This window comes from Eptesicus fuscus, chromosome 4 (genome assembly GCF_027574615.1).
Source record: "Eptesicus fuscus isolate TK198812 chromosome 4, DD_ASM_mEF_20220401, whole genome shotgun sequence".
Lineage (NCBI taxonomy): Eukaryota > Metazoa > Chordata > Mammalia > Chiroptera > Vespertilionidae > Eptesicus > Eptesicus fuscus.
Genome location: NC_072476.1, coordinates 109,962,392 through 109,988,106, shown reverse-complemented (window position 1 = coordinate 109,988,106; position 25,715 = coordinate 109,962,392). Strand labels below are relative to the sequence as shown.

The 25,715-nt window shown below is 51.9% G+C and overlaps 1 protein-coding gene and 1 long non-coding RNA gene across 3 annotated transcripts in view; one reads left to right on the top strand and one right to left on the bottom strand.

The window, feature by feature from the left end:
• Positions 1-25,715, bottom strand: part of PARP8 (poly(ADP-ribose) polymerase family member 8) — a 132,011-nt gene that overhangs the window by 85,134 nt on the left and 21,162 nt on the right. The gene's annotated exons all lie outside the window — the stretch shown is intronic.
• On the top strand, positions 14,458-21,781 carry LOC129148892 (uncharacterized). The gene is made up of 3 exons (XR_008555925.1): positions 14,458-14,798; positions 18,502-19,285; positions 20,718-21,781. It is a non-coding gene; the product is annotated as an uncharacterized LOC129148892 (long non-coding RNA).

Below are 25,715 nucleotides of genomic sequence, written 5' to 3'. Positions count from 1 at the left end.
AAAGATAGGACTTCGAAGTAAGATGTTAAAATAAATATAACTTACTAAAATAACCTTCTGAGAAACAAATGGTATTTTTAAAAAATTATTAGCCATTAAAGGCATCTGAAAGTTGATTCTCCTGGGAAAGGAATTTTAGCTTATTACCAATACTTGCCTGTAAAGGAAAAGCTATTACCATATTAAAAATACACTTTAATATTCGTCCCATGCAAATGCTGAGCGAGAATTAACAACTTATCTCTCATCAGTCAATGGCTTCCAGTGGCTTCTGATAGCTGCTGACTCCTGCATTGCAGCTCACCCAGCGGGGCGGCCACGGGACAGAGCCATGACCGGCTCCCTCCCTGCCCCAGACGTCCCGGCACGGCGAGCTGCCAGGCCTCCTGGTGCCGGACTCCCCACGTCCCCGTGAGGACCGCGCTCACGGCACTTTGCAGGGTCAGGAGGAGCCGGGGTGACAGGCGACAGAACCTGCTCCGAGCACACCCACACCCACGCTGGAAGGTGCCGGCCGCGACCTCTGACCCAGACGCTGTCCCGCGTGCACCAGCTCCCAGCTCCGCACACAGCACAGCCGAGTCCACGGTCAGAGAAATCTGAGAAGCACATGCTTTTGGTATCAATTCTTTTTTTTTATTATTCTTTTTTTTAATGTTGATTTCAGAGAGGAAGGGAGAGGGAGAAAGAGATAGAAACATCAATGATGAGAGAGAATCACTCATCAGCTGCCTCCTGCACGCCCCCTACTGGGGGTCGAGCCTGCAACCCTGGCATGTTCCCTTGATCAGGAATCAAACCAAGACCTCCTGGTTCCTGGGTCAACACTCAACCACTGAGCCACACGGGCCCGGCCACCCACGGGTGTTTACATGGCACGCTTTCCGGAGCAGAGGCCCCGCGGCTGCCACCTGCTAACAGCAGCTCTGCTGAGGCGGATTTCCCTCCGAGCAGGGGGGCCGCCGCTGAAAAGCCCCTCACAGGGGAGAGAGGGCTGGAGGGTGGGACCCCCATTCCCACCTCATGCGCTCACTTTGATCAGGTCCCTAGCTGGTTCTCTCCAGAGGAGAGGAAGACAGGGAGAGGGGAGACCAGGGGGAAGCGCACTCACGGGGCTCGGGGCTGAGGGCCGGAGCCGGGACACACTGGGCTCTGCTGGGAGCCCTGCACCCAGAGCCGGCCACCCTCTGTCTCCGAGCCCCGTGAGGAGGGGGCGGGAGGACGAGAGGTGATCCCAGGAGCGTGGTCCACAGGGAAAGGCAGGCCGCGGGGTGTCAGCGGGCGGATGGCGTGGCCAGTGCTGCTCCGTGACCCCAGTGTTTGTTGGCACCTTTTTCTATAGAAACCGGACGCTTAGCTTGGAGCACAGCTGCCCCAAATCCAGACTCTCTCCCGGCCTCCCCTGCACCCGGGAGTTAGGATCTGGTCACAGCTGGTCGATGCAGCACAAAGACAGCTGGGGACCGACCCGAGAGGAGGCGGGCACGGGTCCTTGGGTGATCCTTCCTCCCCGCCCCCTTCCGGAGGCGGGACAGGGACGGCGCCTGGCCCGGGGGAAGGGATGGGCTGCAAGGGCCCGGGTCCCTGAGCCCAGCAGCCAGGCGGGCCCCGAAAGGCAGAGCGAGTAACCAACCAACCAGCCTTCAAGCCAAGGTGCTCACGGCCCCGGCGAACTGCAGCCGATCTGCGAGGGGAAGACGCTGGAGCCCGAAGGGCTGAGACCACACAGCGGGGAGAAGGCCCGACACACACCACGTCCCCTGACACATGGTCCCGGGCCCCGCTGCGGCCCACTGCTGCCTCCTGACAGGGACTCGGGCAACGTCCCTTAGCTGGAAGCCGCGCCAAGCACCCCCTGGAGCCAGAGAGGGAGACTTCCTGAGCATCTATCTTCTGGAAGGTTCCCCGTTAATGGTTACGTTCTAGCTGATGGGATTCCTAACTAGAACAGAAGCACGTCAAATACTTCCAAAGAATGTCGCCTGGAGAGTTCATGGTTTTGAGCAGTGACACCTGAGAGCACACGGTGGGTTGGGCCTCCTCCGAGTTCAACCCCTTGCGGGAGCCCCATCCAGGCTGCGCGGGCTCCCCTGACGGAATCGCTCTGAAGAGGGACGGCAAGCTTTGCTCCCGAGGGACCGTCCTTCTCCGAGGATGCTGGGAAATTCTCTCATAATTTCCCTTTTGAGCTTTTAAACTACTTGACCTCTGAGATGGATGAAGGACACAGATTTTAATACGATTCTTCTTAAAACCCACAACAAAGGACTAAAACAATGACAATATTCTCGGCCGAAATCCCTGTTGGCACATGTCGAGAGAACATATATACAGGCTTTCTCCGTAGTTTTAGAAGCAGTTCTTGCTTATTCTACAATAAGTTTATAATTTTTATAAAGAGACATTATAGAAGATTCCTTCTTTGAGAGAAAGCAGTTATCAAAATCAATGTACCTGTGTATTGCTTTCAAAATTTGGTATGCAGAAATATCAACATTCCTATATGGTCAAATTCCTAGCTTTTAATATGAATTTCAATTGGTCACAACTGTGTAATTCCTTGATGATTATACTCTCAATTTTTTTTACAATGATTGGTAGATAAGTTAGATTTCTTAATTCTTATTTTTATTATACACTGAGTGGCCAGATTATTATGATCTCTGAATGCATAATAATCTGGCCACTCAGTGTGTATATATATATATTAGAGGCCCGGTGCATTAATTCATGCATGGGTGGGGTCCGGCCAGCCTGGCCAGGTGGAGGGGACATGGGCGGTTGGCCGGCCTGCCTGTTGGTCGAACTCCTGATCGAGGGGACAATTTGCATATTAGCCTTTTATTATACAGGATATACACTGAGTGGCCAGATTACTATGCATTCAGAGATCATCATAATCTGGCCACTTAGTGTATGTACTTAGTACAGTATTTGTTTCTCATGTAACACAGCTGCTCACAACTGTAACGCAATCTGAGCAACACTGCACACTGTACACCTCAGATGGAAAACCATTAAGTGCTGAATTAATTTCTTTTAAAATTCCATTTGGGGAGGCACACAGTTATCAACACCCACTCAGGCGCTGCTGATTTTAAGACAATAATGCTCAAGGAGGATAAACATAATGCAAATTTGAATTTGTAATTTATTTCAATGCTATTTCAACCACTAATTTACCCTCTATGTTTATTCATTCACACAAAAGAATAGCATATCATTAATGATGAAAATCAGAGCAAAACGCTAGGCCTCAGATATTGTAGTATTTTTAAAGTTTAATAAAACAAAGATAAAAAGCTGTTAATTGATAAATAGCTTACTCAATGCTAGTATAATTTTAATTTTGAAATTGAATACTGACATTTAAAAAATGAAGCAAATCATACACCTTTAGAAATATTCAAGAATGTAGTCCTTTGCTTACAAATTTTCCCTTTTTTTTTTTTTTTGGCTAATACAGGTGATATGCTTCTTAAATAATCTCTCTTTTCACTTTGTGTCTATAAAGATAAAATTGCCCTCAATATTCCTAAATTCTTTCTTTTCCAAATAAGGTCATAGCCGTATGGTAAGAAGCCACTGAGTCGGAGGTTTGATATGAGTGGCACAAATCATACGCAGAAGATGTACCAAAGTCCCTGTTAGGTAAGAAACCAGCGTGCAGGACAGGAACTAGCCCTGCAGGAGAGGGAGCATTCCTCTCTTTTCTTTTCGGTTTCTTTTTTTAAACTTATTTTTTATTTGTTTTGTTTGTTTTTTTCCTTATGTCTAGAGGTAGAGTTCTGGATCACAGTTTTGTAGGTAAGACGAGGTCATTCACGTCTGCGCTGCTTTACTGGCTATCGGACTCTTAAGTTTGCTTCTCAGTCTGAGGTTAACAGAAGGGGGCAAGGAGCCGTGACTTCCTGGCCCTTGTTCTGCATGTGTCACGGGGACAGCACTTTCTTGGCCAGTGAAGGCAGCTGATCTTGCCTGGCACTGATCCCGTTTTTTAAAAGCTTCAGAGCAGGGAAGTCGAAGTCTGCTCTCCCCACGGCAGGAGGAGGAGGGTAAGTCTCGTGTTTGTACCACTCGGTATGCAAGTCATACATGAAGCCACTCCCTCTAGACATCACTTCCTGCTTAAGAATCCCAGCAGCACCGACCCAGCGTACTAACCTAAGTTGACTGTTTCTAACTCATATTTGCCGTAAATAATATTGCAAATGGGTATAACCTAAAAATCCTACTCAATTGGTGATGTAGCTAAATTTCTTGTGTTGGAGTAAGACTCCACAGACTTTACTCATATTGTTACTCCATATGAAGTATCCAAACCTGGGATCCTGTGGGTTTCCGATCTTACTTCAATGTCAAGAAAATGATCAAAAAATAATCTTATGAAAGTTATAATAAAAATTGTAATAAATGTGCATACTACTCAGTGCTAAACTACGGTATGGCTTATACCTCATAAAATGTACCTGAATGCAGAGGTAATTCAAAACAGAATGAAACAGTTGTAAAAAAATAAAACTCCGAGCCAAGTAATGTTCCTTCCAGTTAACTGGAAACATCTCGTGGTTTGTAGTAGGGTTGGGTCATTATGATGAGCCAATCTGATTACAGATACCTACTAGTAAATTCTTGTTTAATTGATTTTATCCGTTCCTTTTTGCTGAGGAGCTATTTATTTATGTTAGGCCCAGATCCTTTTAGTAATATTTCCCTCACAGCCACTGGTAATAATGTATCCATGCTGATAATCATGTTAAAATTAACACGACACTGTTGACACATCACATAGAACCAAAATGATTTCCCTCACATTTAATTTTAAAACCCTGTCCCTTCGTTAAGGATTCGACAGAATGGGTCCTTAGGGAGGCCGAGCAACCTTCAGCTCAGCACCTCAGAGAGACAATTCGTCCCAATTTTAGTAAGCATGACTTAGCATCTTTAAGAATTATCACAATGTCAGCTTTGGGACAGTAAGGTAAGTCCAGAAAGTGAACACGTTTTGCTGGTATTTAAATGGAAATATATTTGGTCACAAGCGTCTCACAAATCTGTTTCTCATGGCGACGCCTCCACTTACATCGGAGCAGAGATGCGTCTGTCCAAGCAGAAGAGCTGGGTCTCGTCTCCTAGAGATGATTCACTCCGGGGCCAGGTGACCCTCAGGCCTCACCGGCTCGCACCGGCGAGCTCTCGGAAAGGAATTCCTTCCAGCAAAGTTCTGGAAAGAATTGCTATCCGATAAAGCATAATAAATTCAAGCTCCATGCTGCAATGCCAGCGTCACTCACTCAGATCTACTCCGCGAGTGGACGTGGAAGAGGAGATGGACTCGGAGGGAGAAAGCTGGGAACAGAAACCTTGAAGGTCTAAGGGAGTGTCCATCTATGAAGAACAATGAGGGAAGTCTGAGTTACTGTACGTTACTGTACGGGAGGACCAGAGGCAGCTCCGAGCACGTCCGTCCCCTAAAGACCTGACAGTGTCCCCCCCGGAAGGAGCACCTGCTGCTACAGTGAAAGGTAAATACGCTATCTGTTACCATTTAAACACCAGGTTTTTCAAAACACTCCCTTAATTAAGATTTATTTGCTGCCCGCGTTAATATTGTCTGTGATGCCATCTGAATAATTGCCTGAAGATGAACATTTTAAAATGTTGATTAGTCGCCTGGTCTTCTCCTTGTTGAGTAGCCAGCGTTGTTCCTCTTTACTCGGGGTGTTTCACCCCCACGGGAGGTCTGTGAGAAGATCAGGACCCTGACGTACACTGCCCCCCGCCCCCCAGGAATGCTCGGTCCTGTCCTGCCCGCTCCCAACATGCACGCAGGAGGGAGACCTCGGATAATTCACAAGGAATGAGTGAATTCATGGAAATTCACCTTTAACCCTTTGCACTCACTTGCTTTTTTCTCGATTCCTTTATTCTACTCGGGATTTAATTTTTTAAACAACCCAGATTTTACAAAGCGCGGCAGTAGAATAAAAAACTGGAGTTTCTTTTCATACAAACTTATTTATTTGGATTTTTTTTATATTTCAAATTATTGATACATTCAAAGAGTAATTTTAATCTCGACATCCGAGTGCAAAAGGTTAAGAAGATGACCTGTGTCCACTGGAAGGCCTGGCAGGCGGGCAGGAACATCCGCCCCGCCCCCGCGTCACCCCAGGGCGCGTGGGGAGATCACCCGGAGTGAAGAGCCGCGGGCGCTCACCAAGGCCACGCGTGGCTCTTCACTGTGGCCGTCGGCGGGGCCGACGCTATGTCTGCAGCCTCCCGAGGGCTCCGGGCTGCGAGAGGAAGCAGGCCGGGCTGAGGGTCACCCCCAGCGCACGAATCTCATACACGGGGCCTCTAGTATTAACATCAAATCAACATGAAGTTGAATAGACTCTGAAACGTTCCTGTTTATGCCCAGCAGGCGTGGCTCAGTGGCTGAGCGTTGACCTGTGAACCAGGAGGTCATGGTTCGATTCTCGGTCGGGGCACATGCCCAGGTTGCGGGCTCAATCCCCCGTGTGGGGTGTGCAGGAGGCAGGCGATCCCTGATTCCCTCTCATCGCTGATGTTTCTCTCTCTCTCCCTCTCCCTTCCTCTCTGACCAATAAAAATACATATTTTTAAATGGTCCTGTTTGTTCTGTTTGACATCAGCAGCGCAGCATCGAACACGAGGAACGTGAACCCCTCCCGCTGCAGCCTGACCCGGGACAGGCGGCATGTACACACTCCCCGCGGAGAGCCGAGCCCCGTCCCTCCGTGCAGGTGTGCTGTTTGTTGTAATAAAATGCCAAATTCCCGCTTCTAAAGCGGTGGCGCTGGGGGCCCCCCGCCGGCACTCCGTCGCCGAAGGGCAGGGCGCACTGTTCTCACCTCGCGGACAGAGGTCAGCTGTTCCTGCCAGTCCCCTTGGTAATCGCCCTCAGACCGTGCTGAGTAACGTGAAGATGAGGAGGTATTCTCCGAACTGATGGAGAGGAAAGCGTCCTGTCCCACAAGCATGTGTCAGATGGCACAGTGCTGAGACCCTTCGGGAGCCGGGAAGCAGTTTGAGGGAAGAACCCTTTAGGTTTCTGTCTCTCCGAAGGTTCACCTTCGCCACGGCAATGCCGGACCCATAGCCTGCCCCCTCCCCTGCTTGGAGCACGGGGCTGACCGGGCTAACAGCCCCGGAGGAGGAGATGGAGGAGACGGGGCCAGCAGTGACGGGTGCCACTGGGGATGCTGCCGGCTGACGGTGTCGAAGCCCAAACGGAACCGACCTCAGGGCCCGGGTGGCCTCGTTACGGAGAAGCGCACGCGATGCCACACACAGGTCATGGTCCCAGGAACGTACACCTGAACCCTAAAGGACCTCGCCGGCCGAGGTCACCCCAATGCTTCGATCTTAAAAAGCAGCAGGAAGAGCACCGAGACGTATGCTGGACAACGGGGTGGGCGAACGCCATGGCTCCCCGGCTCACCGACATGCAGGCCACCGCCTTCCGTCTGTCCTCTGTCCCTCAGTCCGGGACTTCCCCTGTGGGCTCACTGCCGGTGGGGGGACAGCGGGACGGCGGCCCCCGCATCGCTGGCCCCGGTGACAACATCTGGAGCAGAAGAGCCCCGTGTGTCTCCATCTCGAGAGCCTGGACGGCGTCCCGAAGCCCAGCAGCGGGCTCCTCCCTCCATCCCAGAGGCCAGAGGCCAGAGGCGGGCCCCACAGGCAGAGCTGGGTCCGGGGGCGGGGGGGGGGGGGGGAGCTGGGCCAGAGGGACACGGAACAGGATGGACTAAACTGACTGGCTTTGACCCCTGGAGAGAGGATACTCGTGTCCACCAAGGGGTCCCCTGAGCAGTGGTGTTCCCTCCGCATGAAAAGGGTAGGAACGAAGCCTGATGGACGATGATGTCTGAAACCAGGGAGACGGGTTGTCCAAGAGTCAGCGCTCCACAGGCCGCACTGCCCACCCCTGCGGGGCTCGGTCAGGGAGGAAGGTGCCGGACCAGACGGCTGTGCTCGGCAGAGCAGGAGTCAAAGGCCAGCGTGTGGCCGGCCGGTGTGGCTCAGTGGTGGCGCTTTGACCCAGGAACCAAGAGGTTGCCAGTTCGATTCCAGGTCAGGGCACAGGGTCAGGGCACATGCCAGGGTTGCAGGCTCCATCCCCAATAGGGGGCGTGCAGGGGGCAGCCGATGGATGACATTCCTCGCTCATCGATGTTTCTATCTCTATCCCTCTCCCTTCCTCTCTCTCTAAAAACCAATGAAAACTATTTTTTTTTAATGCCATGGTACAGATGGCCAGTAACAGCACACAATTCACTTTAAAAGGTGGAAATACGCTGAGGCTAGGAAAGGGTTCAAATGAACATGAGTGTGCACCCCCCATACATATGAGTGTGCATCCCCCCGTACATATGCGTATGCACCCCCCCCCGCACACATATGTGTATGTATACAAATATGTAATAATATAGAGACAGGTGTGTTATGTCATTCAAACCACACCCTCTTAGACACAATAATTTTAAATCAAATATACAGGATGCAGACATGGAAACACATAATGTTCTTTTTAAAAAGCCAAGCACGGAGCTGCTTTGCTACATCTGTCACATGTGAATACTGCTGCTCTGAAAAAGGAGAATGAAATCCAAGAAAATCCACACCGGGGAGGAGCGTGTGCGTGCATACACACATACACACACACACACACGCACACGCGCACACACACACACACACGCTATGTCTCACCTTCCTCTATGAAATTCCCACCAGAACAAAGGAGTAAACCAGGAATGAGCATCAGCAAACCTCTGTGAGGTCCCGGTACCACTGGGAGTTAAACTCATTCTAATCCCTGATCTGCCACAGACAGATTTCCCTTTGAAAAGCATATAAATCAGAAGCTGTGAGTGCTTCTCTATTATTATTGCTGATGAAGGGCCAAGGCACAGCAACCACTGCCTCATAGATCACCCCACAACAGAGACGAGGGGCAGAAGAGGACAGAATCAAGCCCCGGGCGCTGGCATTCCCGCACCCCGCCCTGCCTGCGGCAGGCTGAACCACACACAACGGGCCGCCTTCGGGAACAGGAGCAGAATCGTGCAGGGAGGAGCGAGCGGGTGCAGGTGCTCATTCTGTCTCCTTCCTGTAACGGAGCAACAGCTGCAACTCATATCAAGGAAAGTCCTTTCCCCCGGGGTTTGGGCCATGGGAGGTAGTCCTGGCTGATTATACATGTGTGTTCGTTAATGTGGAGTGTGAGCATAGTTCTCTTCCTAAAGAACTACGCTCACACTACATACAAACAACAGTTTACACTGTGGCGTGGCTGACACGTGTCTGATTTACTAAATCAATAAATGCTCTTATAAATGTGTCTGAAAATAGTTTATATCAGTTTACAAAGAACATACTGATTTAGTGAACTACATAAATATATGCAAATCTAACACTTAGACAAGACTACCCAATAAAAAAAGTGGCAATATAGATGGTTGTGTAAATTATGAAACGCCCGAAAAGTGATTTCCTAAGCAAGATGTATGCGTACCGGCATGTGAAAACTGCAGAAGTCGATCACTCTATGCTACCGGCATCACAATGGACTAGTAAAACATGAATTGGGAAATGCTCGGATTAACCACGTCTTATTTAAGTAAAAGCGCCCTGAAAGCATAAGGTATTTGGCACAATGAAAACTGGTGGTTCTTTGTTTTCTCACTATTAGTAACAATGCTGTTACTGCTTCTTCCACTTACTGTGGGTGCAGCTGCAAGCTCTGAGTTAAACATTCGTGCTTGTGTGTGTATGCTGTAGCAAGCTATTATTCCTGTGTGCACATTGGAGGGATTAAGTAACTACAAGATCCTGAAGAGCCTGGATCCAAACTGAAGCTTTTAGACTGAAAACCCTCATCTTAGCCCCTAACATTATTGCTATGCAGGCTAGTTTCCGACATTAACCACCACACGTTTACAATCTGAAGGCCCGGGTTTAATCAAGTGGGACAGGAAGAGGATTCAGTGATTTTTAATTGACACCAGACATGAGAAGTTTTGCATCCCATAAAGATTTTTAAAATCATTTTTAGATATTTAAAACCCAATAAAATGTAAGCAAAAGAATGAGACCACAGAAATAAAGTCCCAAACTTTCAATACTTTAAAAATCCTCCAACTCACTCACACACAGTAGATACAAATTAAAATAACAATGGGATATGATTTAATACCATAATTACTGGCAAGAATGTTGGAGATGGTAATTTTCAACATTTCTGCCTAGAATATAATGATACAACTAATTTAGAAAGCATTATTGAGCATGAGCTTATCTTAACCCAATAATTCCACTTTTAAAATATACCTGAGATCATCTAGTTCAAGTATATAGAGACCTACAAAGATGCCCAATAAAATTAGTACCTATACTAACTTGAAATAACCATAATAATGAAATGTGTTAATTTCACAATAAAATGGATATAAGGTAATCCAATGATTTAAAGTAGATATATACCATGCTTTATGAGAAAGATATATTCTAGTATGCTACACTCAAAATATGTGTTTAAGCTGAATAATACAGGGTCTTCATTTTGAATATAAAATTATTCAGCCCTAGCCAATTTGGCTCAGTGGACAGAGCATCAGCCTGGGGACTGAAGGGTCCCGGGTTCAATTCCAGTCAAGGGCACATCCTCGGGTTGCGGGCTCGATCCCCAGTGTGGGACGCGTAGGAGGCAGCCAATGATTCTGTCTCATCATTGATGTTTCTATCTCTCTCTCCCTCTCCCTTCCACTCTGAAATGAATAAAAATATGTTTTTCAAAAAATTACTCCTTAATGATTGTTCTTCAAATAGCATCCTCCTTCAGCACTTTGAAACACATCCAGTATTATTAAATACCTAGAGGCCCGATGCACGAAAATTTGTGCAAGAGTAAGCCTTCCTTACCCCAGCTGCCAGCACTGGCTTCCCTCTGGCACCCGGGACCCGGGCTTCCTTCCTCCGGCAGCCCACAGTCACCTGGGAGCCCAGGCAGCTTCCCTCGGGCCCCGGCTTTTGTCAAGAAGGACGTCCGGATGTTCAGAAGGTCGTTTGGCTGTCCAGTCTAATTACTATATTACCCTTTTATTATTATAGTTTATTATATATTTTATTATTATATATTATATATATATATTTATATATGTGCAACAAAGACATGACAATGTGACTAACAATCAAAAATTTATTTTATTAAAATAACAGGGGTCTTGAATTAAAAGATTTTAAATGTATAAACTAAATATCAGCATGTTAAAGGTTAAAAATCTTTTTCTAGCCCAAATGTCAAACAAGTATATCCTAAAGATTTAAAATTCAAACCATCTTAAAAATTTAAGCATTTCAAAAATAATTGTCTCACCTAAACTCGTACCACCTTCCTCCTGACCCTTTTTTACAGTGAACTTATCTCTTTAACAACCTCAGAAATTTTCCAGATTTCGAAAGAGCCAATTTTATTAACCAGTCACTTCAAAAAATGATTACTCAATCTGTAAACATAATTACATAATTAGAAGGTCTTACACGTTAAATGCCACTTATAAAAACTATGGTGAGGAAAGTAAATTAATATTTATAAAAAGAATTCCAATAAAAAAGCATATTCTTTTTGTTAGAAGAATGAAAGGCTCTATCCCCAGGTAACCAAACTCACTACGCTTTGAACTTTCATTAAAGTTCAATCTCCACCCCACCCATCCAATCAACGTCAAATACTGCAAATTCTGCCATTAAATATCTCTTCAGTTCCTCTACGCATGCCCATCTCTTAACAGTCTCCTGGTATTGAAGATGATTCTATAAAATGCTTTCCACTTCATCATTCTACTAAGAAAAATGCGGGTGAGGAGACAACAACAGGCTGCCAAATCTTCCCTGGGTGTTCGGTTAACTGAACTCCAAAGATTAAAAACTGTGTAACGTAAACGTATGTCAGTCATTCACAATAGACCACATTTGAAGGTAGAATGAGGGCATTCAAACCATGTTAAGACTTAAAACGTAAACTCATTAGTAAAAAATTCTCCGTGGCACAATCTGGGAGATCTCCATTGTCTCACAGATCAGTTCCTGCATCATCAGAAGTATTTTAGCGAGCATCAGATGGAGGATTGTCTACTTCAGGGATGAGCGTGAGGATCACTGCGTGTAACGATTATCCAGGGAGAAAGGTTCCTGCCAGATTTTAAAAAAGACCTGGAAGTCCACGGTACAGTCGCTGAATGAGCATCAGTACATCACCTCAATACTGCCTTCGGAGGGGAACCATCACTTCAGGAAACGAAGCCCTGACCCAAATACGAAATTAGGCAGAAGCAAGTCAGGAGACTACACACACAGTTAGAAGGAGAGAAAAACCAAACACAGATTCCCCTTCTTATCCATGTAAATACTTGCCTTAAACCATCGTTTAGCAGATTGAGGCCACATTATGTTTATCTCTTTGAAATTGATCGAATTAAGTCTCCAAGTTCACTGCACTACAGAAGAAGCCAAATGAAAATGCGTGCTTGGAGACCGCAGGCTCCACGGACAGAAGGGTTTACGTGCAAACGTATCCCCAAGCCTCCCATCGGGGAATGAAGTTATCTACAGAACCATCGGGAGTCAGCTGGAACGCGCGTCTCAGCAGCAGCTCTCTCCTCTCAGAATGCTAATGAGAAAACCGTAGCAAGACAAGTTCTTCTTGGCAGCACAGCGGCAAGAGAAGAAAAACGCCAGCGTCCTCCTCTTTCCTGGAGGCTGACTCTGGCACGGCAGGAAGAGAGAGTCATGGTGGAAGGCCTCTCCTCCCTTGACTGTAAACCAGCAGCAGCATCTGAAAGCTTCAGTTTTCTCTCCCCGTGCCCACGGCTGGAGCTTGAGAAATGGAGGCGTCTTGGGTCTGGTTTCATTCACTAGTTCTCCATGAGGACAGGTGCCGTGGGCAGGCCACGCCGCGCCTTTGGCGTGTTGATGAGACGCTTCCTTCTCCAGTGGGGACGTTATCCCATCAAGAATGCATCGGCCAGAGAAAGACAATGCCAGGTCTTGGGTGCGTCCAACTCCTGTCCTGCCCCAGCGGCGTGCCACTGCGCAGAATCCGGCCCACGGCCCAGCTCAGCTCATGGCCCGGGCAGAGCCCCCGAGTTTGGATCCCACTCGACAGGTGCTGCCGGGCCCGATGGCAGTCTGACATGGAAGGCGGCACACTGGTCCCCGTCACCCTGGCGATGGACGCGGCACCACGACCAATGCGGGGCCCACAACCCTCTCCAGGACCCCTTGGGGGGGAACCTCGGGCGGTGATGTCGTCATGGAGACGGCGGGGTCCAACCTCCCCCTCTGACCCCACCGCCTCTGCATACGGACCTGCTCTCGGGCCGACGGGGCCACCGAGGCGCCACGGAGTGAGGCGAGAGGCACAGGCACTGGCACAGGGGAGTCTGGGGCGGCCGCGGGGACTGTTTCCTCCGAGGGTTCAGTTCCCCAAGGCCGTGCTCCTCAGGGAAGGGACTCGGCCAGGCAGGAGCCCCGGGGCCCACAGCCCACGCCCCCTGCCCTGTTCCAGCGACGTGGGCCCCCCCCCATGCCCCCTGCCCTGTTCCAGCGATGTGAACCCCCCTGTCTCCCAGCCACTGGCCACTCACCTCCCACATGCACCCCACCGGCCATCCTGCGTGTCCCGGGCGAGCACACGGTCAGCACGGGTCAGACAGACACCACCCAGCCGCACACGGTCCTGTCCTAGGACAGATGTCCCCCGCCTCCAATGACACACACGGTCCTGTCCTAGGACAGATGTCCCCCGCCTCCAATGACACACACGGTCCTGTCCCAGGACAGATGTCCCCACCTCCAATGACACACACGGTCCTGTCCTAGGACAGATGTCCCCCTCCTCCAATGACACACACGGTCCTGTCCCAGGACAGATGTCCCCCGCCTCCAATGACACACACGGTCCTGTCCTAGGACAGATGTCCCCCACCTCCAATGACACACACGGTCCTGTCCCGGGACAGATGTCCCCACCTCCAATGACACACACGGTCCTGTCCTAGGACAGATGTCCCCACCTCCAATGACACACACGGTCCTGTCCCAGGACAGATGTCCCCCGCCTCCAATGACACACACGGTCCTGTCCTAGGACAGATGTCCCCCACCTCCAATGACACACACGGTCCTGTCCTAGGACAGATGTCCCCCTCCTCCAATGACACACACGGTCCTGTCCCAGGACAGATGTCCCCCTCTTCCGATGAGACACTCAGGCCGTGACAGCAGCGTCCTCACTTCCGGAACAGAGAGAAGGGAAACACTGTGCACTGTGGTTCTGGAAAGGCGGGTCACCTCTCCTAAGAAGTGTTTGTTCCTGTGGAACTAAGGAGTCCTGCTCCGTTCCCCGGCGGGGGGCGGGGAGGCGGGGGGTTGGCATGTCCTGAATGGACTCACCTGGGACATATTCACAGTAAGTTACTCGTCAGCAGCTGAAGATCGTCTCGGGGCAGGTGTGACATCACAGGCGTCTCCTGACCCCTGTCCGCCCCTGGGCTGCCCAGGATCTCCTGCCCAGGGCTCCCTCCCTCTCATTCCCTCCAAGGACTTCCCCTCCATCAGAGAGGGTGAGGCGACCCTCCAGGCCAGGACTGGGTGCTCTTTGCTGGGAGAAGGCCTCTGCTCTCGGTCCTGCTGCCCCTGGTGCGTGGGGGCCGGAACCCCACCTCCGCGGGGACTCTGCTGCACAGAAGACGACCGTCCTTCATCACAGGGTAAGAGGGAGAACCCGCTGGGAGGTGAGGGTTTCCCTGAGGGTGCAGGTGGTCGGGGATTCCAGGCACCCTGGAAACAGCGGGGAAGCTTGTGGTTACTATGGACACCGAGGTGCAGGGTCCTGTCAGCCATCAGCTTCCCGGCCGCCTGTGTCCGCTCCGCTCGAGGGCGGATGTCCCCCATTTGGCACTGGGAGGGTTTCTCACCCACATCTCCACTTGGGTCTCAAAGCACCAGCTCTTCCTTCTGTGTCAGGGGCCCGACTGAGAAACAGGCGCTGAGCACCACGTGCGCCCGGCGCTGTGCTGGGCCCTGGACCATGGGGACCCGCGGGCACGACAGCCAAGGCCCCGGGGGCCGTCATGGTGCACGGAGGACCCTGAACTCTCACTGTCGTCCCGCGGGTACCCGGGCAAAGCCGCAGCAGGACTGCCAGGAGCCTCCAACAGGGGGGTGTCCCCGGGTGAGAGAGGGAGGAGGGAGGTGGGGAGCCTGCAACAGGGGGTGTCCCCGGGTGAGAGAGGGAGGAGGGAGGTGGGGAGCCTGCAACAGGGGGGTGTCCCCGGGTGAGAGAGGAGGAGGGAGGTGGGGAGCCTCCAACAGGGGGGTGTCCCCAGGTGAGAGAGGAGGAGGGGGGTGAGGAGCCTGCAACAGGGGGTGTCCCCGGGTGAGAGAGGGAGGAGGGAGGTGGGGAGCCTGCAACAGGGGGGTGTCCCCGGGTGAGAGAGGAGGAGGGAGGTGGGGAGCCTCCAACAGGGGGTGTCCCCGGGTGAGAGAGGGAGGAGGGAGGTGGGGAGCCTTCAATAGGGGGGTGTCCCCGAGTGAGAGAGGAGGAGGGAGGTGAGGAGCCTGCAACAGGGGGTGTCCCCGGGTGAGAGAGGAGGAGGGAGGTGAGGAGCCTCCAACAGGGGGTGTCCCCGGGTGAGAGAGGGAGGAGGGAGGTGTGGAGCCTCCAACAGGGGGTGTCCCCGGGTGAGAGAGGGAGGAGGGAGGTGAGGAGCCTCCAACAGGGGGTGTCCCTGGGTGAGAGAGGAGGGGGGTGAGGAGCCTCCAATAGGGGGGTGTCCCCGAGTGAGAGAGGAGGAGGGGGGTGAGGAGCCTCCAATAGGGGGGTGTCCCCGGGTGAGAGAGGAGGAGGGAGGTGAGGAGCCTCCAACAGGGGGTGTCCCCGGGTGAGAGAGGAGGAGGGGGGTGAGGAGCCTCCAATAGGGGGGTGTCCCCGGGTGAGAGAGGAGGAGGGAGGTGAGGAGCCTCCAACAGGGGGTGTCCCCGGGTGAGAGAGGGAGGAGGGAGGTGGGGAGCCTTCAACAGGGGGTGTCCCTGGGTGAGAGAGGAGGGGGGTGAGGAGCCTCCAATAGGGGGTGTCCCCGGGTGAGAGAGGGAGGAGGGAGGTGGGGAGCCTCCAACAGGGGGTGTCCCCGGGTGAGAGAGGAGGAGGGAGGTGGGGAGCCTCCAACAGGGGGGTGTCCCCGGGTGAGAGAGGGAGGAGGGAGGTGGGGAGCCTCCAACAGGGGGGTGTCCCCGGGTGAGAGAGGAGGAGGGAGGTGAGGAGCCTCCAACAGGGGGTGTCCCCGGGTGAGAGAGGGAGGAGGGGGGTGAGGAGCCTCCAACAGGGGGTGTCCCCGGGGGAGAGAGGAGGAGGGGGGTGAGGAGCCTCCAACAGGGGGGTGTCCCCGGGTGAGAGAGGGAGGAGGAGGGGGGTGAGGAGCCTCCAACAGGGGGTGTCCCCGGGTGAGAGAGGAGGAGGGGGGTGAGGAGCCTCCAACAGGGGGTGTCCCCGGGTGAGAGAGGAGGAGGGAGGTGAGGAGCCTCCAACAGGGGGTGTCCCCGGGTGAGAGAGGAGGAGGGAGGTGAGGAGCCTCCAACAGGGGGTGTCCCCGGGTGAGAGAGGGAGGAGGGAGGCGCGGGCCCTGAGACGCCACGGTGGCCTGCAGGACACACGGAGAAGAAGGGGGCGCAGGGCCACTGGTCCGCCAGCGATGCTTCCCGGTTAGGAAGCCGGTTACAGTAAACAGGAGCGTGTAAGCCATTTGCTGAAATGCATGACGGATGGCAAATGAGAACATTACTCATGTTGACGCCAGGCATGTCCAAACCCGCAGAATATCCGTCAGCGTTCACTTGGGCCAAAACGGACAGATCGGAGGAGCAGGCTCTCCGTTGCTCTGCAGGCCGCTCTGCAGTTTCCTGTCTGCGTCTGGAGTAAGGGGGCAGGCCAGGGGGACTGCCTGGAGGCGGGGAGGAGCCAGGCGGGGACCGGATCGCAGGGGACTTAAGGTTGCGTGCTCTCTGGAGGGTGGTTATGCCTCCGAGGGGCGCTGCTTCTGGCATCTCAAAGGGGCGTCAGCCTCGATGCACAGGAACCACGGCAGGGCTGGCTTACAGAACTCTCACCAAAGCGGGTACAGGCCGGGGCGGGACTGCCCACCATGGCCTGCCCCGTCAGGAATGTGTGATGACAGCACCTTTTTCATCCACTCCTACTTAAGAACAGATAGCTTCGAGTAGCCACCCACCTCTTTCCATCATCACCAAGAAAATGACACAGGTAACCTGGGCTTTTTCTTTTCTCTGGAATCAGTAAGGTTCTTAACTTACTGGAATCTTGATTGAAGTACTGGTTTTCTGCTTCCAAAGACTGTTGGCCAGGGTCTCAAAAGAGAGAGGATTTCCAGGTAAAATTCTGGCATCCTCTTCAATCCCTTTCCAAAAAACCCAGACTTTTTGACGCAGACGGATATAAACATCATGTGTTCAGACCTGCTCTGACATTCCCGAGGGACGGCCTCCTGGCAAGCTGGCTCTCACGTCCTCCAGGAGAAGCGCACCCGTGGCAAGAGAATCAGCCCAGCCCTGACCGGTGTGGCTCGGTGGATGGAGCGTCGGCCTGCGGACTGAAGGGTCCCAGGTTCGATTCCGGTCGGGGGCATGTAATTGGTTGCGGGCACATCCCCAGTAGGGGGTGTGCAGGAGGCAGCTGATCGATGTTTCTTTCACATTGATGTTTCTAACTCTCTCTCCCTTTCTCTCTGTAAAAAAATCAATAAAATATTTTTTTAAAAAAAGAATCAGCCCAAGGCACGGAGATCAGAGGGCTGGCTCCTGGGGCCAGCGCTAAATGCGCAACAGCCTGAGACGTCCAGGGCGGCCGTTGATTAGAAAAGGGGCAGGAGATCGGGCCAAGCAGAGAGAGACGTACCGGGCAGGCGTGTGGACGCCTGGAGAGCGATTCAGGGAAAACAAAAAACAACAACAAAAAAAAACGAGGAGTGATGTGAGGAGTCAAGGGGAAAAGACTTCAGGAAAAGACACAGTAGAAGGTGATGACGTGGTGAGTGAGGGCTGAGGGCAGGCCTCAGCGGCTAACACGTAAATGAGAGATCACTTCATCACAGGCAGAAGGGAATAGCTGAGGGCTGCCGAGACGGCTACCCGGCTTTTCGGTAACAGAATCACGGCTGCCTTGCGGTTCTCATCTTTTCAAGGGGAAGGTTACGGTCTGATTATGCAAGAAACGTGCGCATGTCTCCACACACATTAATATATGGTGCCATGGGAGCCCTCATTTAATTCAAAATTTGGGACAAACTTTCAGTTACTCAAGTTTAAACTAATCTTAGAATAAAACCTTCTGGCTTTCGCCCAGGTAACGCCTAAAAGAACTTTGACTTCATTCCTTCCTCTTTTTTTAATTTCCGGAAGGCAGCCCAAACCGTCCAGAGTGACTATGAACCATGGAAGACAGAACCGCCCACAGAGGAGCTGAGCTGCCGTCGGACTCCTCGACCCTTTGCCACCTCGTCTCTTTGAAATCAACTCGAGGCAACTGCTTTCCTTCTCCCCACTGAAAACAAAGGCTCCCGGCTCCGCTGTCCAAGCATGACGTCATGCCCTCCGAGGGCCGGGGCACGGATTTCATTCATAGGATTTCCATAATTCCCGACACTGAAGAGCATGCGTTTCTTTCACCTAAATCATGCCCGCGTTCAAAAACAAACAGTACATTCGAATTAAAATATATCAAAACCACGCCACGGTGGGGAACGCGCCTGCATTCCCCCAGGTGGACGTGTTTGGATGTATGATCCCCACGGCAACGCCAAATCAGGGCAACAGCGCTCAGTGCACCGGCGTGGACGCCGCCTGCCCCACGGTCCGGGGCCCGCCTGCCCCTGGAGTGAGCGTTCCGCAGCCGCCGGGTCAGCCCTCAATCCACAGAACCTGCGACTCGGGAAAAGGTTCCGAAATGACCCGTCACTGAACTGCACGGCGAAGCGAGGATCCAGAAACTAGAGAGGAGGACGCGGAACCCGATCCAAATGAGGAAGGGACCACGTGTGTGTTTTAAAAGCCCCGAGAAAAGGGCTTAGAGAACGATTTGCTCTTTCCTTGACAACGGGCATCATTCATCAACGAGTGCACACGGTGAGCGCACGCTGTCAGTGCAGATTACAGAACCACCGGCTCGCCCTTATGAAGTGAGCTGGTAAATATTCAACCCGCCGCCCGGGTCAGCCGGTGCTGAGTGAGCAGGGACCCGTAGGAGGTGGTCTCTGACTCATCGGCTAAGCGCCGGGGCCTGCGGGAGGCCCTGGTCACACCTCACGCCCGGGACTACCTGACGTTCAGCCTTACTCCATTTTACAGTTCTCACTCCATTTATACACATGGCAGCGTATTAATACATAGGCCAGACAGAGCCGAGGACACGCGGGCCCCGTTTCAGACTCACAGTTACAAACCCAGGCTCCTGAAGGCCCCCTAAGAAATGCCTCAAGGACACACATTTATACACACAGGACGGAAGCCTCCACAGGAAACGGGGTTCCAAGAGCCTCTGAGGGGGGTTTGATCAAATCCAGGAGAGTGAACTAAACACGAAACATATTCAAGCTCATTATTAATTAAACGAGAGGCCCGGTGCATAAAATTCGTGCACGGGTAGGGTCCCTAGGCCTGGCCAGCGATCAGGGCTGATCTGTGGGGTGACGGGCGGGGCAATCAGGAGGCACCCACTGGCACCCATCTTGGTTGGCTGGCACTGCCCACTCGCCAGCCAGCCCCGCCCCCCGATCGCCCTGCCACAGCCGCCGGTCACCTCCCTTGGCAGGGCGACCGGTGGGGCAATGGGGGGGGGGGGGGGGGGCGCCTGCTGGCACCTGCCTTGGCTGGCCTGGGGCCTGCGGGCTGGAGGTAGCTCCTGCATTGAGTGTCTTCCCCCTGGTGGTCAGTGCACGTCATAGCGACCCGTCATTCCACTGGTCATCCTGCTGTTCGGTCGATTTGCATATTAGGCTTTTATTACATAGGATACATGCACATTAAAGCCGTGACAGGTTCCGCTCAGCGGGTGTGGGACTGGCGAGCGTCAGATTCTACCGTCCTGCACGAGCCCAGTCAGGAGAGGCTGCTCGGGTGAACACCGGGGTCACTGCTGCAGGGCGATTCCACACAGAGAGGCTCGGAATTCCCCCTCCAGGGATGTATTCTGGGTCGACAGGCGAGCGCAGGAGAGCGCAATTACGAGGAGCCTTGCTCACTGCCGCGTGCTGAAAGCGACAGCAAGGGGTCCCCAGCAGCCGCTTCGGACATAAAGCGAGGTGCATAAGGGCCGTAGGCATTTATCGCTGCTGGGAAGGGAAAAGGGCTGCTTGCGAAACACCGTTTAGGAAGTCACGACAGTCCTCCTTTCGACCCCACAAAGCCTGAGAGAGAGAGAGGTGTGCACTGTCCATACACCGTCTCTGGGTGACGAAATGAAAAGCAATTTTACTTTCTTCTTCATACCCTTCTGCATGACCAGGGTTTGGGGATACGCAGGCATAACTCTGAACGCAGGGGCCATGTGATGGGGATATAACCAGCCACAGAGTCTAGAATCCAGAAACGCTTACACATCATGTTTTCCATTTGTACAGGGCAACTCGCTGTATTTCAACCTGTCAGGCCTCCTCTATTATCTACGGGCCTGGTTATAGAAACGAATGCTGTGTTCTGTAAATAAATACAAGTTTGGAATTCCATAACGCTATCCTAGACGCCGCACACGTCCGGTGTAAATGTAGGTGATGTCTATCCTCAGGCCGGTCCCGCCCTCCTGAGAAAACCAGCGCGGCCGGCGGCGCCAGGGGACCATTTCCCAGCCGCTTCCGAGCTCAGCTGAGCCGCTGGCTGCAGCCCTGCCCGCCGCCGGCTGCGCCCAGGCAGCGCTCAGTGGCCGGAGGAAGGGTGAGGAAACGCCAGGGCGGTAACCGCTACTGCCCGTCCCCACTCAGCTTCACTGTGACATTTAGAAATCAGCGGGGCAGCCTAGGATCAATTGTAATAAATAACCAAAGGCAAGGGGAAAGGGCGTTTAAAATACTCCTTTTATCTAAAAAATGTATCTTTACTGTTGCAAGCGTGACAGAAGATGCGCCCTCTTACTCCCCCCGGGACCTCCTCCACCCCGCACCCTGTCACTTACCACCACCTGAGAAGCCGGCTGGGGATCTGCCAAGGGCGCTCTGGTTTGGTGATCACCTTGGAAAGCTCTGTGTTTCACTTACACGAAGGATCCCCAAGGACTGTGCCCAACACCCTCAGAATAAAAATGTCGGGAGTCCTCTTCCCCTGGGCCGGCCACTTAGACACACAGAGGAGAACAACAGAGAGTCCCGCTTCAAAGGGTTTCAAGTCCAGGCGTGGCTGGGGAATGTTATATTTGCACAGGCCTAGAAAAAGGCCTGAAAGTATATATATCAAACTGTTAACAGTGGTTACATCTAAGGTGCCGGCTCTGTAGTAGGGCCTTTCACTTTTTATCTGCATACTTATATAATTTGAATTTTTGCAACAGATGTGTTTTAATAACTAAAAATGAAACCACTGATTTTTAAATTATTTCCAGAAGAACACAGGGCAGACAGGTTTAAAGCCTATAAAGTTTGACAAACACTGTATTAAATAATAAAAGCTATCTTTATTGAGAAAAGAAGAAAGTCCAGGCGTGAATACAGGAGGAAAACCAATGATGACAAGCCACTGTTCTACATGTTATAAACAGGTAAGCACAGAGCAAGTACCGCTAAAGCCAGGTGAGGGCGGCCCGGGGTGACGACGGAAGCTGAAAAGATAATAAATGTAGTCAACGGACAGAGAGATGAAGGGTGTTAATTTGTACCATGGGGTGGGAGTAAGGAAGAGCAATGTTGGGGACAAAGAGAATTTCCCACCCACAGGCCTGTCTAATTAGGTTCCAGTACCATTTACTCCTTCATTCAAAAACTTTGATTATCTACTTCAACCCGGGCACTGTGCTCAGTGAAACACACACACACACACACACACACACACACACACACACGCCTGTTCCTGCTCTGCAGGCCTCTAAGGGACAGAGTCATAAACGGAATTAGAATGACTACACGTACACTACCTATTGGGGCCATGGTAGCACCTGGGAGAGACTGACAACCTGATCTTGAAGGTTTCAGGGAAAACTTCTTGGAGGCAATGACCTCTAAACCGAAATCACAACCAAGAGGAGTAAACTATGCAAAACAAAATAAGCACCGAAAACACATGCAGGGGTGGGGACCGGGTTTTGGCGGAGGGAGAGGCCTCGGCACAGGCGTGCTGACCGGCAGGACGGGTTCGGGTCTGCTCTGTGGCTGGGGGACCAGAAAGGGCTGCAGGAGGCGGCGGTGATGGGACCAGACTCACCCTGCACAGCGGCGATCGCGCTGGCTGGGAGCAGGGAAAGGAAGCCGGGCTGGAGGGAGAGAGGAACTGGGAAAGGCTCTGGAATACCCCAGGGCATAAAGGTCGCTGGCGATCGGCACGAAGAGGGCGTGGGATGGACAGCAGCCCTCTGACGGATACTCAGGAGTTAAAAGTCGCCAAGAGCTCGGTGATTAGATCTCGGCAGGGCGTGTGGGAGACAAGGGCATGTTGGGTGCCGCCCACGTGTTTCACATGGGGAACTCCGGTGAGCAGGGCAGTCACCCGATGGCACGGGACTGGGGGTGGGGGCGGAGAGAAGTCCCATTTTTGACATATTTCATCTGAAGATCCTTAAAATGTCCAAGTGGCGATGCCTAGTAGGCAGGTGGGTCTGCAGAACACGGATCTGGGCGGAAACACACAAGGGGCAGGGGCTCGGGAGGCCGGGGCCAAGGCCAGCAGCCCGTCACGCAGGCCCGGGAGGCATGTGCAGCTGCCACAGGCCGCGCTCAGGGCCCAGACAGTGAGAGAGCGTCGCCGCAGCCCTGGAGGTGACACCGGGTCGCTGGGCAGCTGTGGGGAGAGCTGAGGGTGTGCAGGGAAGGAGGCAGCTCAGCCGTCAGGGAACCTGGCCTGGGAGGAAGGGGTGCGGGCGCGAGAGGAGGGAGACACGGAGTTTGTGTCTGTAGGAGCGCTTGCTTTTTACGTCGGAAGGGAGCGAGTGAGGAGAAGGGGAGCGTGAGGGGCATACACCGCAGGAGGTCTAGGTCTCTGGATTTCAAGAGACCCTGGTACAAGGGGGGGGCGGGCTGGCGAGGGGATGAATCCGTCCCCCAAAGCCTCGCCGAGTGCTCAGAAATGGGGGCGTTTTCCGGGTCAGAGGAAAACACAGCAGGGTAGCAGCGCCGGCAGGATCCCCTGTGCTGCCCGTGGCGTCACCGTGACCACCACACAGGTCTGTGTTTCTAACGGGAGCCCACGCCACACGGGAGGAAGGGCTGTGGTCATTTCCGGGCTCAGCTACGCAAAGCCCGTGTAGGACTCTCCGCTTTCTGTCCCGCCCTGAAGTGGAGACGAGCAGGTTCATGTCCAGGAAATGCAAGAAGGAGGCTCCTCGCCCTGGCTGGTGTGGCTCAGTGGATAGAGTGTCAGCCTGCGGAATGAAAGGTGCCAGGTTCGATTCCAGTCAAGGGCACATGCCCAGGTTGCAAGCTCAATCCCCAGCGGGGGGCGTGCAGGAGGCAGCCAGTCAATGATTCTCTCTCATCACTGATGTTTCTCTATCTCTCTCTCCCTCTCCCTTCCTCTCTGAAAGCAATAAAGAAATATTTGAAAGAAAAAAAGAAGGAGGTTCCTCAATCTGACTCCTCAGCTGACCACAGGGAGCCCCCGCCAACAGCGATGGACACAGAGAGAAACGGGCCTTAGGAAAGCCAGGGGCTGGGGCTTCAGAGCTGCTTGGTTACCGCAGCGTAACAACCAGGTGTACCGGTTAATGATGCGGCTTTTGTGATCAAAGAAAACACGATAATTTCAAGAGAAACACCAAAAGTGCTTTATTCAAAGTAATGTCCATCGCTAGCTGCACATTTCCCCCATCTTTCAGGTAATTTGTGGATACCGTCCCAAAAGAACGTTTCTTGTTTTGAGGCAAACCATTCAGAGACCCAATTTTCCACTTCTTCGTACGTTTTGAAGTGCTGCTCAGAAAGTGTGTGTACCATCGATCAGAACAAGTGGTCATCTGAAGGAGCAAGGTCTGGTGAATATGGCGGGTGGGTTAATACTTCCCAGGCAAGATCTTTAAATGTGTCTTTAACTGGTTTTGAAGTGTGTGATGGTGCGTCATCATGAAGCAAAATGACGTTGCCATGTCTTCTGGCACATTCTGGTCATTTCACCATCAAAGCATGGTTCAAATTGATTATTTATTGTCAGTATCAATCAGTATTAATGGTTTCACCTGGTTTGAGAAGCTCATAATACACCACACCTTCCTGATCCCACCAAACGCAGAGCATTGTCTTCTTTCTGAAGCGATTTGGCCTTGCAGTTGAGGTTGATGGTTGACCTGGATCAATTCATGATTTTGTGCATTTGGGATTCTCAAAATAAGTCCACTTTTCATCGCCAGTCACAGTTCGATGCAAAAAAGACTTTCTTTTGTGCCGCTGAAGCAACATTTTACTGATGACTTTTCGGTTTTCCATTTGTCTTTCGTTCAGTTGATGTGGCACCCATTTTCCTTCCTTTAAATCTTTCCCATTGCTTGTAAATGATCGGAAATTGTTTGCTGAGCAACGTTTAATTTTTCTGCAAGTTGTTTTTGAGTTTGACACGCATCTGCATCCAATAATGCTTGTAATTGTTGGTCTTCAAACTTTTTCGGTTGACCTGGACGTTCTTTGTCTTTCACATCGAAATCATCACTTTTAAAGCGTTTAAACCCGCGTTCACAGTATCTTGAGATGGAGCATGTTCACCATAAGCTTCCCGAAGTATACAATAACTTTCAGCAGCACTTTTCTTCAAAATAAAGTAATGAATTAAAACTTCCCACCAATGCTCTTTTTTTGGCACGAGATTCGACATTTTTAAGCGTAAAAATATCTATGATGTTAACACCTTCAGAAAACTTGACTTATGAAGTTTTAAAGCTTGCTGTCAATAACACAAAATAGCATACATATCAAATCGCATCTATATCAACATATGTGTAACTCCATTTAGTGAAAAAAAAATCCACATTATTAACCGGTACACCTGGTAGGCAGTACTCACTGAAGGTGGCCAACTTCAGGCTGGCCAAGAAAATCAAAGCTTGTGACGGTGACAAGAAAGGACCAAGAGGCCAGGTTCAAGTTTCAACCCGCCCAGCCTTCTGCAAAATCGCACCTCGGGTAGCTGAGGCCTAAAGACTCTCTTCCCCAGAAGGCTAGAGGGTCAAACAGGAGGGCAGGACCCCTCGGCGACAATGGAGCATCCCCCGAAGGACTCAACAGGAAAACTTCCTCAGGTCTGCACAGCTCCCCCAACCCCGCCCATTCCTCTGGTGCAAACAGGAAGCAGCTCTGCACGGTGGTGTGTCCAAGATCAAGTGCACCAAACTGGTCATTTTCTTGCCTGAGTGCCCTGGGCCGCAGCTCAGCCGATAATACATCATGATGATCTTAATTTTCTCAACTGACAAGGCTATATAATAAAAGGAATAC